Below are 14,090 nucleotides of genomic sequence, written 5' to 3'. Positions count from 1 at the left end.
AGATCACCTCATGTTAACTATTAAGTAATGTTCTCGATTGATTATATGGAGCTCGATAAACGTATACATTGTCAACGGAGTTAACCTTCTTCTAATAACATTCATTGGGACATCAGTCTACGAATTGGGTGAAAAAATGTGAACGTACCGGTGCCTCTCAAGTTTGTGTTCTTTCCTTTATGTCGGGGAAAACTAGGCCTATATCGTAATTTGAAATGACATTCAATTAGAATGACTTGGCAACTAACTGATGTCTCAAATGGTTCAAATGGCTCTGAGCACTATGCGACTTAACTTCTGAGGTCATGAGTCGCCTAGAACTTAGAACTAATTAAACCTAACTAACCTAAGGACATCACACACATCCATGCCCGAGGCAGGATTCGAACCTGCGACCGTAGCGGCCACTCGGTTCCAGACTGTAGCGCCCAGAACCGCACGGTCGCTCCGGCCGGCAACTGATGTCTCATTACAAATGCAAGTCATCTATCTCTCTCTTGAAGCAGTCTGTGGATTCGCTTTAGTTAATCTAAAATTGTATCGAACCACGTATATGGACAAAAGTCTTGTATCACCCAAAAAATCCGGTGTTAAATTATCTTGGTATTCCCGGAAGGGGATTCCCGGCCGAAACTGCCATTTGCAAATTCCATTTCCTTGCGGTTTGTTGTATAAAACACTTTGTATAAATGCTCTTAATGGTGCACAAGGGTGTCCTTATATCAAAGACATGTTACTCGGAAAAACAACAACAGAGTTTATATGTTTGTTTAAAAGCGACTTTGTGCAAGATTTCACAAAAGCATGTAGAGGTAAAGGTGGATAAATGGGCCCCCACTCTGTGTTTTTTTAAATAAAACCTTTTATTTTTAGTATAATCACCTGTAATTAACATAAAACATTTCTCTAGTATGTCCTGCAATAGTTACGACATGTTTTGGTCCACCATTTTAATATTTAAAACAAAATTTTATTTTTTTCCTGATACTCTGCATTTTGTTGCGTCAAGAATTTGTGCTGGTAATATGGGCCCCAAAGTAGTTTGAAATAAAAAGAAACAAAAATTTGAAAAAAATAATTTTATTTAATTTTTGTGTATAATGAAAGAAAGATTCACTCTGAACATTGTTAATTAATCTACTGGTGGGATAATTTTCACAGCCTACGCCTAGCCTATTTACAATAGATACACACATAAGCATCTTTTTCGCATCCAGCGCATTCGTTTTGAGCCCACATCTCACTGGCTATACACTGGACCCAAAGTTCACCTTTTGTGTCCTTTGAAAAATCCCTTCACAAAATAGACACACAGCGCCGTCAACATCACGGACAGAAACACCAACTTTTTATTTCTTGTGCAAAGCTGGTACGCCATGCGCCTGACGTTGTTTCTGGTAGGGCCGTAGAATTTGGATTCCATAATGAGAAGATATTTAACCAGTTCGTCCTCAAGTCCCTGTGGTAAAACCGGGTGAAAGCCTTTGGAGCGTAGAACGAGGGACAGAGTACACTTTAACCGCTTTTTTCAACCCCATTTTTTTCTCTTTAATAGCTACAATAGCATTTGCCATATTTGCTTTGTCCCACGATTGCTGTGTCGATTTTTTTTGGGGGTACAAGATGTGTTCGAGGCATCTGAAACATAAAGAGTAGCAATATTTGTAAATGGTCCCATAAAATCTGATTGATTTTACGGGGCCCATAATACCAGCAGCAAAAGGGGCCCATGTATCCACCCTCGCCATCTTGGGAAAAACGATTTTGCCTACGGTTAGTTTGGTTCGCAACCGACGTTAATTAACGTAAAACGGTATCCCAACAGCAAGCCAAATACTTGCCTTACCTTAGTTTTACTAATAAAATGTTAGAAATTTGAGTTTTATTCAAGTAAACACTAACCTTTCAAACTTTTGGTTACAGCGAAAAAATTCACAGCACAACTACTCACAAACCATGACAGCTACTACGTCTGCTCACTGTACAGTGAAGTTTGGCAACTAGTTTTAGTAGTTCATGTGCTCTCCGCTAGAATTAGTGGCCTGTACTTCCAAATATATAGGGGGCCCATTTTTCCACCTATGCCCTATTATTGTTTTCAATTTACAACAATTGAATTCTCTCCTAGAGTCTATCTACAATCCATATGGAGTGTTTCTCGGAGAATTTGACCCGTTGTTAACCCCACCGTCATAATGGGCGAAGCATGAGCTCAGTACGGAGCGAGGTGGCGCAGTGGTTAGACACTGGACTCGCATTCGGGAGGACGACGGTTCAATCCCGCGTCCGGCCATCCTGATTTACGTTTTCCGTGATTTCCCTAAATCGCTCCAGGAAAATGCCGGGATGGTTCCTTTCAAAGGGCACGGCCAACTTCCTTCCCCGTCCTTCCCTAGACCGATGACCTCGCTGTCTGGTCTCCTTCCCCAAACCAACCATGAGCTCAGTTATTTTCAAATACAGGAAAGATATTGCAGGTAGCCTAGTTAAGGAACCGCCCCAACATCCACTTTAAATGGTTAAGTGAGGCCATGAGAATCTTTATTTAAAAATTAGATAGTCGTTTTTACGACGTAATACGGTAAAAATGTTTGTGAATCACCGTAACACTGAAATATTGCAGCAGGTTACGAACTACTCCGAATAGTGTGGCAAAATAGGAATTAACGTGGTTGGAGGGTCATAACAAATGAAATGCTTTCGTTAAATCTGAGCTGTGGTTTCCTGTAGTATTCAGGAGGGGGGACTGAGTGTGTAACTGTGAATACGGTTGAAAACAACCATGTATTGTAGCTATCATTTCAAATGCGCATGGGTATGCGTATGCTGTTTGCTATGTTGTACTCTAGTCATGTATCGTAATTACAAAGCGTATGTAGTACGCGTTGTGATATGTATTCTATAGCTCGGACAACGAGAAGCATTGTTATGTTGCAAGGACGTAGCTGCAAACGTTAGGGATCCTACTAGCAGTGTGAATTACTACAATAAATGGGCGTTCACTTTCCGACGATGGATATGAAGAAAATACGATATGGTTCAAGCGAAATGAAATAAAATTTTAAATATTCTCTGGTTGCTGGAAAACACCACAATAGTAACTTACCCAAGTTTAACAATAAGTTACGGAAAAAATTACTATTAAGTAAAATTGTTTATCTGAGAATCTGAATTTCGATGCGATCATTGAGTAAAGGTGTGTAGCAGCATGTGAATGAGTTCCATCCCAGAATTATTCATCCAAAATGTCTTCGTTTCGAGCTTTTCTTTTTACTCGACCATTTGTACGCAAATATACAAATACCTTCACCATGACGAGATTATCAGCCTGACATTTACCGGCAGTGTATGAGACGCCGCACGGTCGAAAGCCTCCACGTGAAACGCAGCTTGCCGAAAGTGCAGCGGTGATGTTAAGTCACTAAAGAACAGCAACAGCGAAAGGTCGCGCAGACCGGCAACAGGTGTCTCTGTCACAAATCGCACTCTGGTTGTGTAAGCTGTAGTATATGACTTCGCAAAAATGCCTTTGAGAAATTATCTGCCGAATCATTCCGGGAATATGTTTTCGTTCTTTCGGAACACAGTCCAGAGCGCCGAAATCTTGCTGTGTTTGCCGACACCATTACACTCTAACAATAACATCGTCAACTGAAACCGAAGTGAGAATAAAGGTTATATCATAATGTATGTCATAAGCAATCTTTATCAGTTGTCAGAAACTTAACAAAAATGGTTCAAATGGCTCTGAGCATTATGGGATTTAACATCTGAGGTCATCAGTCCCCTAGAACTTAGAACTACTTAAACCTAACTAACCTAAGGACATCACGCACACCCATGCCCGAGGCAGGATTCGAACCTGCGATCGTAGCGGTCGCGCGGTTCCAGACTGAAGATCCTAGAACCGCTTTTTTTTTTTTTTTTTTAGACGCTACCCCCCTTTTTTTTTTACTTAAATACAACAGAAATGCCATCCTTCCGGCGAAAATAACACAAGACAATATACTCGTACAAGGCGAGGAATTTTTTTTTATGAACAAGGCGTAGGGAAAAAAAGAATAATAATTCTGATGTAATCTAAGAGGTGTGAAGCAATATACAGTGGAGTGAGGGAAAGACCAGTGTTGTCTGGGGTAGTGCATTGAAGAAAGGAGGCGCGTGTCCATGCGCCTACTCCACTGTGGGTGACAAATGTAGAAAGGAGCGCGGGGAGTCTCACATGTCAGCAGGGGGGGCGGGAGTGCTGTCGGCGTGTGACACCATCCAACTGAGCGGGGGTGAAGTAAAGATCGCATGTAGGTAGTTGGCGAAGAAGGCGCGGTAGCACGGTCGCTGTTCAACTTCCCTGTGGGCGGTTTGTAAGTACTGCCAGAAATCAATGCGTGATTTGTCGCCACCATTATACATGTAGGTGATCGTCCACCCCTTGACCCATACAATCGCATGATTTTTGGAGGGGGGAAATAAGAATTCTCAGGATGGATAAAAGTCCGTGGGTCAATCGAGTCCGGCGGAACGCGGAGGTAACAGGCAACAAACTGTCGGGCAAGTTTCCAGACGTCACTGGTGGCAGCACAAGTAAGTTGGTGGACATAGTCATCCACGAGGTGGCAAATGGAACAAAGTGGAGAGTCCTGTAGTCCGATGGCGTGAAGGCGATGGTTTGTGGCGAATTTTTCATTTGCGACTTGGTACCATGTTGCCCGGACGTTGGAGGGAAGAAAAGGCTGGTGGATGTGACGCCAAACCGTTGGCCACCGCGTGGACGGATGTCTCAGTTCGATATTGTTGCTGGATATGGAACGAAGGAGTGGGGTGTAAAAATCTTTAGGTCGAGGAGAACGCGTGGTCGGTAAGTGCGTGTGAGCATAACTGAAGTCGACGATGAAATCAGAAATGTGGGTCAAATGGTGCTTGATGTGTCCGACTGGTACTGGTGGTGTTATGGTCGCGGGCACAAGAATTTCCAGCAAGCTGCGCGTAAGGGAGGTGCCCCCATGCCACTGCTTGTGCATGGTGGACATGTACAAGGACGCCGCTCGGAGTCGCACATTGACAAGGCCGAGGCCTCCTGCTCGCGGGGGAAGGGTGAGCGTGTCGCAGCGGACCTTAAAGATCGTACCGGCCGTAAGGAAGTATCCGAGGGCAGCCTGGAGGCTGCGTCCAATAGTTGATGGCAGCGGGAGGACCTGTGCGATGTGGACCATTCTGGCCGCCACATGTTGATTGAGGTATTGGACACGTTGTAAAGAATCGAGTCGTCGGAGAAGATTTTGTCGCACCGTCGTGCGGATAGTTTGGAGTGCACGCCGATAATTGATGGCAGCGGAGCGGCGCACGGTGGAGGTGAAAATGATACCAAGATATCGTAGTAGTTGTACACACGGGAGAGGTGCTAAGTCGTCGTGTGAGAGGCCGCGTCCAATGGGCATCGCCGCGGATTTAGCCACATTCATGTTACTGCCCGCTGCAGTGCCGTACGTTGATATCAAATCAAGTACCGTGTGCGTTTCACTCCGTGAGCGGATCAAGAGGAGGAGGTCGTCCGCATACGCACGACATCGAAAACTGTGCTGTCGCAAAGTGAGACCAGAAAGGTGGCTCGTCAGACTCCCGATGAGTGGCTCCAGGCTTATGGCATACAGTAGGGTCGAAAGTGGGCAGCCTTGCCGTACGGAACGCCGGATCGCCACTGGTCCCGCCACACGGCCGTTAACCTGAATCAGAGATTCGGCGGTGCGGTACAGGCGCCGGATCACGTCGATAAAGGTTGGTGGAAAACCCATGCGGTTCATCACTGAGAACAGAAAAGGATGCCGCAATTTGTCGAATGCGCTGTCAAAATCAATGGCAACCACTGCTGCGCGGAGTCTGCACGCCGCTGCCAGTGCAATTAAATCGCGACATTCTCCTGTGGCCGTTTGTATATTAACTGAGCCGCCCGGAGTTGTCTGTTCCGGGGATAGAATGCTAGGCAGGATCTTGCGGCATCGCGTTGCCAGTAGGCGTGTAAAAATTTTACAGTCTGCGCTAAGCAGAGTCAGGGGACGGTAATGTGCTGTCGTCACACCTGGTGTCGGTTTGTGGATGGGTATAATAATTCCCGTGACGAAGGACGGCGGTACGGCGTTCCCCATCGTCAGCAGTTCATTAAACATCGTTGTCCACCGTGACGCCATTAGTGTGAAGAAAGCGCGATAAAATTCTATCGGCAATCCGTCGACACCAGGTGACTTATTCAGAGCACCTTTTTTGATTGCATCGTGGATTTCGTCATGCATAATGGGCTCCATCAGCTCGTGCGCTTCGTCGCTGGTGAGGGTGCGAGTTACGTGTGGTAACACAGACTCCTCAGGGTGGTTGTTGGTAGTCTCCTCCTGGTACATTGTGCGGTAGTGGTCGACAAAGGCACTGACGATTTCGGCCTGGCAAGTGACGTGCTGGCCGCGACAGGTGGTGATCTCGGTGATGAGTTGTCGTCGTCGATGTTTCCTATCGGAGGCGATATGATGCATGGTCGGATGTTCTTGTTCCGCCGAATCTTGACGTCGGGTTCGCACCATAGCCCCCTGCAGTCTACGGCGTGTCAAAGTTACAATTTGCGCCTTAATCCTGCTGCGTTCCCTCTGGGTGTCGGGGGTGGGCGGTTGGGCGTCCTGGTCGCGGAGAACGGCGTAGAAATAGTCGGTAGTGTGCCGGCGCCACATAGCAACTTCCTTTCCATACTGAATCAAAGTACGTCGTATGGCAGGTTTGGCACATTCTAGCCACCAGGTCAAGGTCGTGCCGTATTTAGGTAAGCGACGTTCACAGGTGGCCCATGTCTCGGTAACACGTTGAAGACATTCGGGATCATGAAGATGGGAGGTGTTTAGCTTCCACGGTGCACGACTACGCCAGACCACTTGCTTGGGGAAGAGAATGTTGCAGATGTAGGCACAGTGGTCCGAAAAGGCCAGGGGCCAAAGTTCTGCACCTTGGACTGCAGGCGTGAGTTCCCGAGAGACGTAAATTCTATCAAGGCGGCTCGCGGAGTGACTCGTCTGGTAAGTATGTCCAGGCGCGTCGCCGTGCCGAACTTCCCAAGTGTCGCGGAGCAACAGATCTCGGACGACAAGACGCAGTTCTTGACAGGTGTTGTAGTGGGGCACTTGATCTTTAGGGTGCAAGACACAATTAAAATCACCCCCAAGCAAGTAATGGTCGCAGCGTCCAAGAAACAAAGGAGCAATGTCTTCTGAATAGAAGAGTGCCCTGTCTCGTCTGCGGGTGGAGCCTGACGGAGCGTAAATGTTGACGATACGGGTCCCCATGACGGTGACGGCCATGCCTCTGGCAGATTGAATGTATGTGATATCGGCCACTGGAATGCCTTCTCTGGCGTAGATGGCTACGCCGCGTCCCAGGTGGTCACCAGGAGAAGGATAAGTGTTATATCCCGCGACGTCTGGAAGAGTGGCCAGGTGTACTTCCTGTAGTAGTGCGATATCGACGTCCGACGCCCATATCATCTCTCGCAGCAGTTGAAGTTTCACGGGTGAGCTAATGGTGTTAGTGTTGTTTGTCGCTATTCGGTAGGTTTGGAGCCGTACCCCGCCGTGCAGGGGAACTCCACCGGCGGAGGATGAAGAGGGACGAGGCAACGGTGAGTCGTGCCGTACGCCACCCGACGGCGTTATCAGCGGCGTAACGATGCTTCCGTCTGGGGTAACTCTGTCCCCAGCGTGTGGTCCGGGTCCTCATCGACGTCCTCACTCCACACCATTGAAGGCGTTGTCGTTGTGATGGTCGTACGTTCCACTTCGGTCGTAGGGGCAGAGGACGTCTCGGCGGCAGTCGCATCTGCGGAGTCCATTGGTTCAGGAGCACCTGAGCGAGCCAGTAGAGTAGGCATCGACGTATCCACAGTCGGCGTCATGTTGTCGTCATTCGTATCGTCGTGTAGGTTCTCCGAGGCCTCGTCGGGTCGGACGGCCTCTGGTGCATCGGGGGGTGGTGATCCGTCTCGTTCCGAGACCGTACGGCGCCTCCTCTTGCGCCTCTTAGGTGAACGTTGTTTGCGGGTTCGCCCCTCCGTGTCGGAAGACGGGAGGGAGTCGCGCCGCTCTGAGAGGAAGGCCGCCGCGGGAACGTCAAATGAAGGGGCGTCCATATGTTCAGGCGGGTGGGTGTCGGAAGTCGTCGCTGTTGGTAGTGGCGCCGGAGTAGCGGCAGGCTTTGAGCGCGACGCGTCGGCCCCAGCGGTATCCGTAGCAGCTGGAAGGGTCACCGGTGCATGGTCCGATGGGCGGCGGCCGGTGGGAGGAGAAGAGAGCGCCGATGCGTAGGTGATCGGTAAAACCGTCGTCGGAGCCGGAGGTGCCACGGTAGCGGCTGGCAATTGGGTGATTCGTCGCTGAAGACACTCAGATCTGAGGTGGCCTTCTTTGCCGCACCCGGAACAGGTCTTGGGTTGGCCGTCGTATATGACAACCGCGCGGCACCCGCTAATTTGCAGGTAAGATGGCACGTGGCGATGGAGGTCGATGGTGATCTGCCGTACACCGTTAAGAACGGGGTACGTTTGGAATTGCGCCCAGCGTTCGGCAGTGTGGCCATGTACAGTTCCATAGGGGCGGAAAGCCGCGATAACGTCTTCCGCTGGAAGCTCGAACGGGAGTTCGAAAACTCGTATGGTGCGCATTCCTAAGCCGGCATGGTCGACAGTGACCGCTCCGACATTGCCGTCGGCGTGGCAAAAGCGTAATCCATGGTTGTTGTCACGAAGTATTCTTTCACATACCGCGTCATTGACGACTTTGACGTACACAGTACTGCTTAATATGGACAAATGGATGCCCAAGATGTCAGAAGCTGGGATCTTAGCAACGTCGCGTAGGAAGCGTTCCACTTCCAAGGCCTTTGGTCGTGCGTAGTCGTTGCAGAAGTTGAAACGTAAAGTTGATTTTCGAAAACGGTTGGCCATGATTCTAGTGCACGTAAGCGACACGTAAGTGACGGCCGCTGAAATGTAAACAACAGCGAGCGCGCGCGCTCCGCAGGCGGAAATAACAACACGTCCGCAATGCACGGCTGCGAAAGCCGGACTTTCGGCCACACCGTCCGGCTCAGAAACTTAACACTAGTTCATTTACTTTTGTGAAATTCAGATTTCTCTTTGACAGTCAGTTGCTTTCCGCCGAAGAGAGCGGTGGACATTGCAGAAAACGGGAAAGACTTTTTGTTTATAATAGCTCAAGCACTTGTATAAATGATTTTTATTTTTTCTACATATGCCAGCTGTAAATTTTTAGATGCAAAATGAACACACGAAGATTCGCCAGGACGGATACAAGATGACTGAAATCGATGGAAACCGGCCGTGTTTCGAGCTTGCTCATGAAGAGCAAGTATTTATTCCCAACTGGAAAGTCATCACCTGACACGAACGTATACTTTTGGATATTTATTCCAATGTTCAAATGTGTGTGAAATCTTATGGGACTTAACTGCTAAGGTCATCAGTCCCTAAGCCTACTCACTACTTAACCTAAATTATCCTAAGGACAAACACACACCCATGCCCGCGGGGGGATTCGAACCTCCGCCGGGATCAGCCGCACAGTCCATGACTGCAGCGCCTTAGACAGCTGATATTTGTTTGGTCAGTTGCTGTTTATAACATATAAAAACGGCACGGTAGAATCCATCACCTTATACGTCTACATCTGTCCATTTACTTAGTGAGTCACTTTAAAGTGCGTATCAGAAAGTACAGCGGGTGAACAAAAATATGGAAACACTAAAATCACGACACATTAGCATGGCCTTTGGCTTTAAAAAGAGCATGGATTGAATAAATACAGGTCCTGTACGGCTTTCAGGTGTATCTTATGCCATTATTCCTGAAAAATAGTGGCAGGCTCAGGTAATGATGATGGAAGTGGATAGCGATCGCGCACCATTATCTCCGAAGTCGACTAGAGAAGCTTAATACACTACTGGCTACACCACGAAGATGACGTGCTACAGATGCGAAATTTAACCGACAGGAAGAAGATGCTGGTATATGCAAATGATTAGCTTTTCAGAGCATTCACACAAGGTGGGCGCCGGTGGCGACACCTACAACGTGCTGACACGAGGAAAGTTTCCAACCGATTTCTCATACACAAACAGCAGTTGACCGGCGTTGCCCGATGCCTCGTTTAAGGAGGAGAAATGTATACCATCACGATTCGGACTTCGATAAAGGTCGGATTGTAGCCAATCGTGAATGCAGTTTATCGTATCGCAACATTGCTGCTTGCGTTGGTCGAGATCCAATGACTGTTAGCAGAATATGGAATCGAAAAATGGCAATGAGCACTATGGGACCTAACTTCTGAGGTCATCAGTCCCCTAGAACTTAGAACTACTTAAACCTAACTAACCTAAGGACATCACACACATCCATGCCGGGGCCGGATTCGAACCTGCGATCGCAGCGGTCGCGCGGCTCCAGACTGTAGCGCCTAGAACCGCTCGGCCACTCCGGCCGGAGATTATGGAATCGGTGGGTTCAGGAGGGTAATACGGAACGCCGTGCTGGATCCCAACGGCCTCGTATCACTAGCACTTGAGATGACAGGCATCTTATCTGCATGGCTGTAACGGATCGTGCAGCCACGTCTCGATACCTGAGTCAACAGATGGGGACGTTTGCAAGACGACGTTTGCACCAGCGTGGACTATCAGCTCGGAGACCATGGCTGCGGTTACCCTCGATGCTGCATCACAGACAGGAGCGCCTGCGATGGTGTACTCAACGACGAACCTGGGTGCACGAATGGCAAAACGTCATTTTTTCGGATGAATCCAGATTTTGTTTACAGCATCATTATGGTCGCATCCTTGTTTGGCGACATCGCGGTGAACGCACATTGTAAGCGTGTATTCATCATCGCCATAAAGGCGTATCACCCGGCGTGATGGTATGGAGTGCCATTGGTTACACGCTCGGTCACCTCTTGTTCGCGCTGACGGCACTTTGAACAGTGGACGTTACATTTCAGATGTGTTACGACCCATAGTTCTACCCTTCATTCGATCCCTGCGAAACCCTACATTTCAGCAGCATAATGCACGACCACATGTTGCAGGTCCTGTTCGGGCATTTCTGGATACAGAAAATGTTCGACTGTTGCCCTGGCCAGCACATTCTCCAGATCTCTCACCAATTGAAAACGTCTGGTCAATGGTGGCCGAGCAACTGGCTCGTCACAGTACGCTAGCCACTACTCTTGATGAACTGTGGTATCGTGTTATTACGGCCAGAGGTGGTTGTTCTGGGTACTGATTTCCCAGGATCTATGCACCCAAATTGCGTGAAAATGTAATCACATGCACATTCTAGTATAATATATTTGTCCAATGAATACCCGTTTATCATTTGCATTTCTTCTTGGTGTAGCAATTTTAATGGCCAGTAGCGTAATATTGTGAACTGATGACTGTGGTGTCCAGGGGATATGCGACAATTCATCCTTGTGCTCACAAATCCAGTCCTGCACGATATGAGCTGTGCGAGAGAAGCCCTGCCGTGTTGGAACAATGCATCGAGAGGCGAAACAAGCACTGTAATACTGTAAGATATACTGAGGCGAGTGAGTGTGCCGGGACTTACCCCAGTTCACTACTACTAGCCACGTCATCACAACATGCCCGTGCTTAACAAAGAATTTCACCGTAATCTAAGGGTGTCATTAAAAATTAAAATAACTTCTCTAAACTTTGTCAGTGTATGCTTCAGTACATTAATGTTTACATTGTGAAATCTCAGAATGATCAAATGAATATGTTTCGCTGAATGTGTTATTTTAACAAAAAAAAATTAGTGGTTCTAAATAATGAAGCTAGTAAGCTAAGAACTGTTCAGAATAGGCAAATGTGTGTCACATTTAAAACTTAGCAGTCTCAACTTTATCAGAGCAATATTTTGGTCAAAATCGGCGTTTTTACGAAAAGTTGAAGGTGCTAAACATTAGACTCAGAAAGTTGAAAATTCGTATGCAACCTCAGTTAGATCTAAAAACCTTATATGTGTAACACCAATAAGCTACCTCTATTAGTTTTTAAGTTATTAATAAAAACTATATGTTGAAACGAAAACGTCCTTATTCATGATAGATTAAGTATCATTTGTATTTATTATAGAAAGTTCTAATTACAGTACTCGATTACATTTATGAAATAATAGAGCTGTACGAAGTTTCAAGACTTTATTGTAAATAAAAATCATTACAAAAAAATCTTGAAGAGGCAATTCAGAGGTCATGTTCTACTGTCAGTTCCGTTCTAAAAATTAAAGCCAGCCAAAGTTTAAATACAGTCGAGCTAAAACTTTTTCAGCAACTCACGCCAACTTAACTCCATTCATATAACAATTAAGAAGATCGTAAATTGTTAAAAGACATATTTATTACTATGCGTCATGCTGCTGTCTGTGCCTAGAGGTGCTGAAAGCAGATGTTCTGTTCGGCGGTCGTCTGCGCCCATATATGAATGCAGCCAGAGAGGCAGCTGGTGTAAACACTTCGCACCAACATATTAATCAGACCGCGTCAGACGCCTGTGTGGGCTGTGACACGGATGATGTCAAGCCAGGCACCTATCAAAAGCGTTTTCGGTAAAAGTAGAAAGTGAACTTGCGAGGAATGTACACCGTCTTTGATCGCTTAGATTTCACAGAAATAGCTGTTTGTGTGCCGCCCGTAATGTTGACAAAACCGCGTGGCAAGTGGCGAGATTATTTTCCACTTACAAAGCGAGCAATTAAGTTTTGGGGCCTAGAAGTCAGGGCGATAGACCATTTTACCTGGAACTTTCCGTAGAGGTCGCAACTGAACTGTTAACACTGCTGTTTCCGATAGGGACGTTATTATTGATATTAGGAATATTATTATATTTTGTGCATGTGAACTTATACTGGATATATCATTCAGTTAAAACTCAAAAATTTTAATTGTAGTCATTGTTCCTGTTCTGGCTGAGTAAATAGTAAGAACGAACATTTTCTTTCAATGAGCAAAATGAGTAATGTGCACTTGCAGACAGGACATCACGGTCAGTATGATTTTCATTGCTTTCTGGATGACCGCAAAAATATTTTTCAGACTCTTGTAAACGGCGAAGGTAGGTGTAAAGCACGGACAGACCATTTAGATACCAACAACATCAAAATAAGTGCCTGTCACAACAAAAAGTAAAACTCAGTTTGATTATTTACCCGCCGCTCCACAATCGGCATTGGGGAACAAACATTGTACCAGGTAATCAAAATATCCTCGGGTGTGCTGCCGGTCTATAGTGTCCAACGGGCACAACATTTCGGCGATCATACATGTCGCCATCATCGGGTGAACTGACAGAATGAGCTCCTGTGAACGTGCCGGCACGGAGATCCGTACGCTATGGCTGCTCAGAGGGAACTGGGTTCGGTCGCGGCGGCGGCCGATTTAAATACCCTCCGCCCGCGGCGCGCTCCATCCGCCGTCCGCGCCCCGCGCCACGGTCGCGCGGTGGAACAGATTGCGACGGCGTCTGAGATGACGTCGGCGTGATGGCTCTGTCCGCCGTGGTCGTCACAACTATACGTTTGCTCGATTTACTCTTGATTAACCCAATCGCTGGTTCCCAAGCCTTGCTAAGATTATAGCCAGTCACGGTTTATGAGGTCGTCATTGGTGCGAATTTCGATGGCATCTCTAACAACGCTCTCCCAGTATCTCGACGTCTGTACCAGAATGCTCGTGCGGTCATACTCCATAGCGTGATTTTCCGACAAACAATGTTCAGCGACCGCCGACTTGCTCGGATACATCAGTCGAGTGTGCCTCTGGTGTTCACGGCATCGATCCTCGACGGTAGGCATCGTCTGACCAATATACGACTTGCTACATTGACACGGAATCTGGTACACGCCGGCCTTCCTCAAACCGAGGTCATCTTTGGCGCTCCCCACCAGTGCACGGGTTTTATTCGGAGGACAAAACACAGTTCCGACCCGGTGTTTCTTCAGAATGCGGGCGATTTTCCCCGAGAGTTCGCCTGTGTATGGAATAAATGCA

General features: G+C 47.3%; 1 protein-coding gene across 1 annotated transcript in view; it reads right to left on the bottom strand.

The window, feature by feature from the left end:
- The window catches only part of LOC126248126 (serine/arginine repetitive matrix protein 1-like), a 348,458-nt gene that overhangs the window by 60,135 nt on the left and 274,233 nt on the right, over positions 1–14,090 (bottom strand). The gene's annotated exons all lie outside the window — the stretch shown is intronic.

This window comes from Schistocerca nitens, chromosome 3, assembly GCF_023898315.1.
Source record: "Schistocerca nitens isolate TAMUIC-IGC-003100 chromosome 3, iqSchNite1.1, whole genome shotgun sequence".
In the NCBI taxonomy this organism is placed as follows: domain Eukaryota; kingdom Metazoa; phylum Arthropoda; class Insecta; order Orthoptera; family Acrididae; genus Schistocerca; species Schistocerca nitens.
The sequence above is the reverse complement of the archived record's forward strand: the minus strand, read 5'-3'. Positions and strand labels throughout refer to the sequence as shown.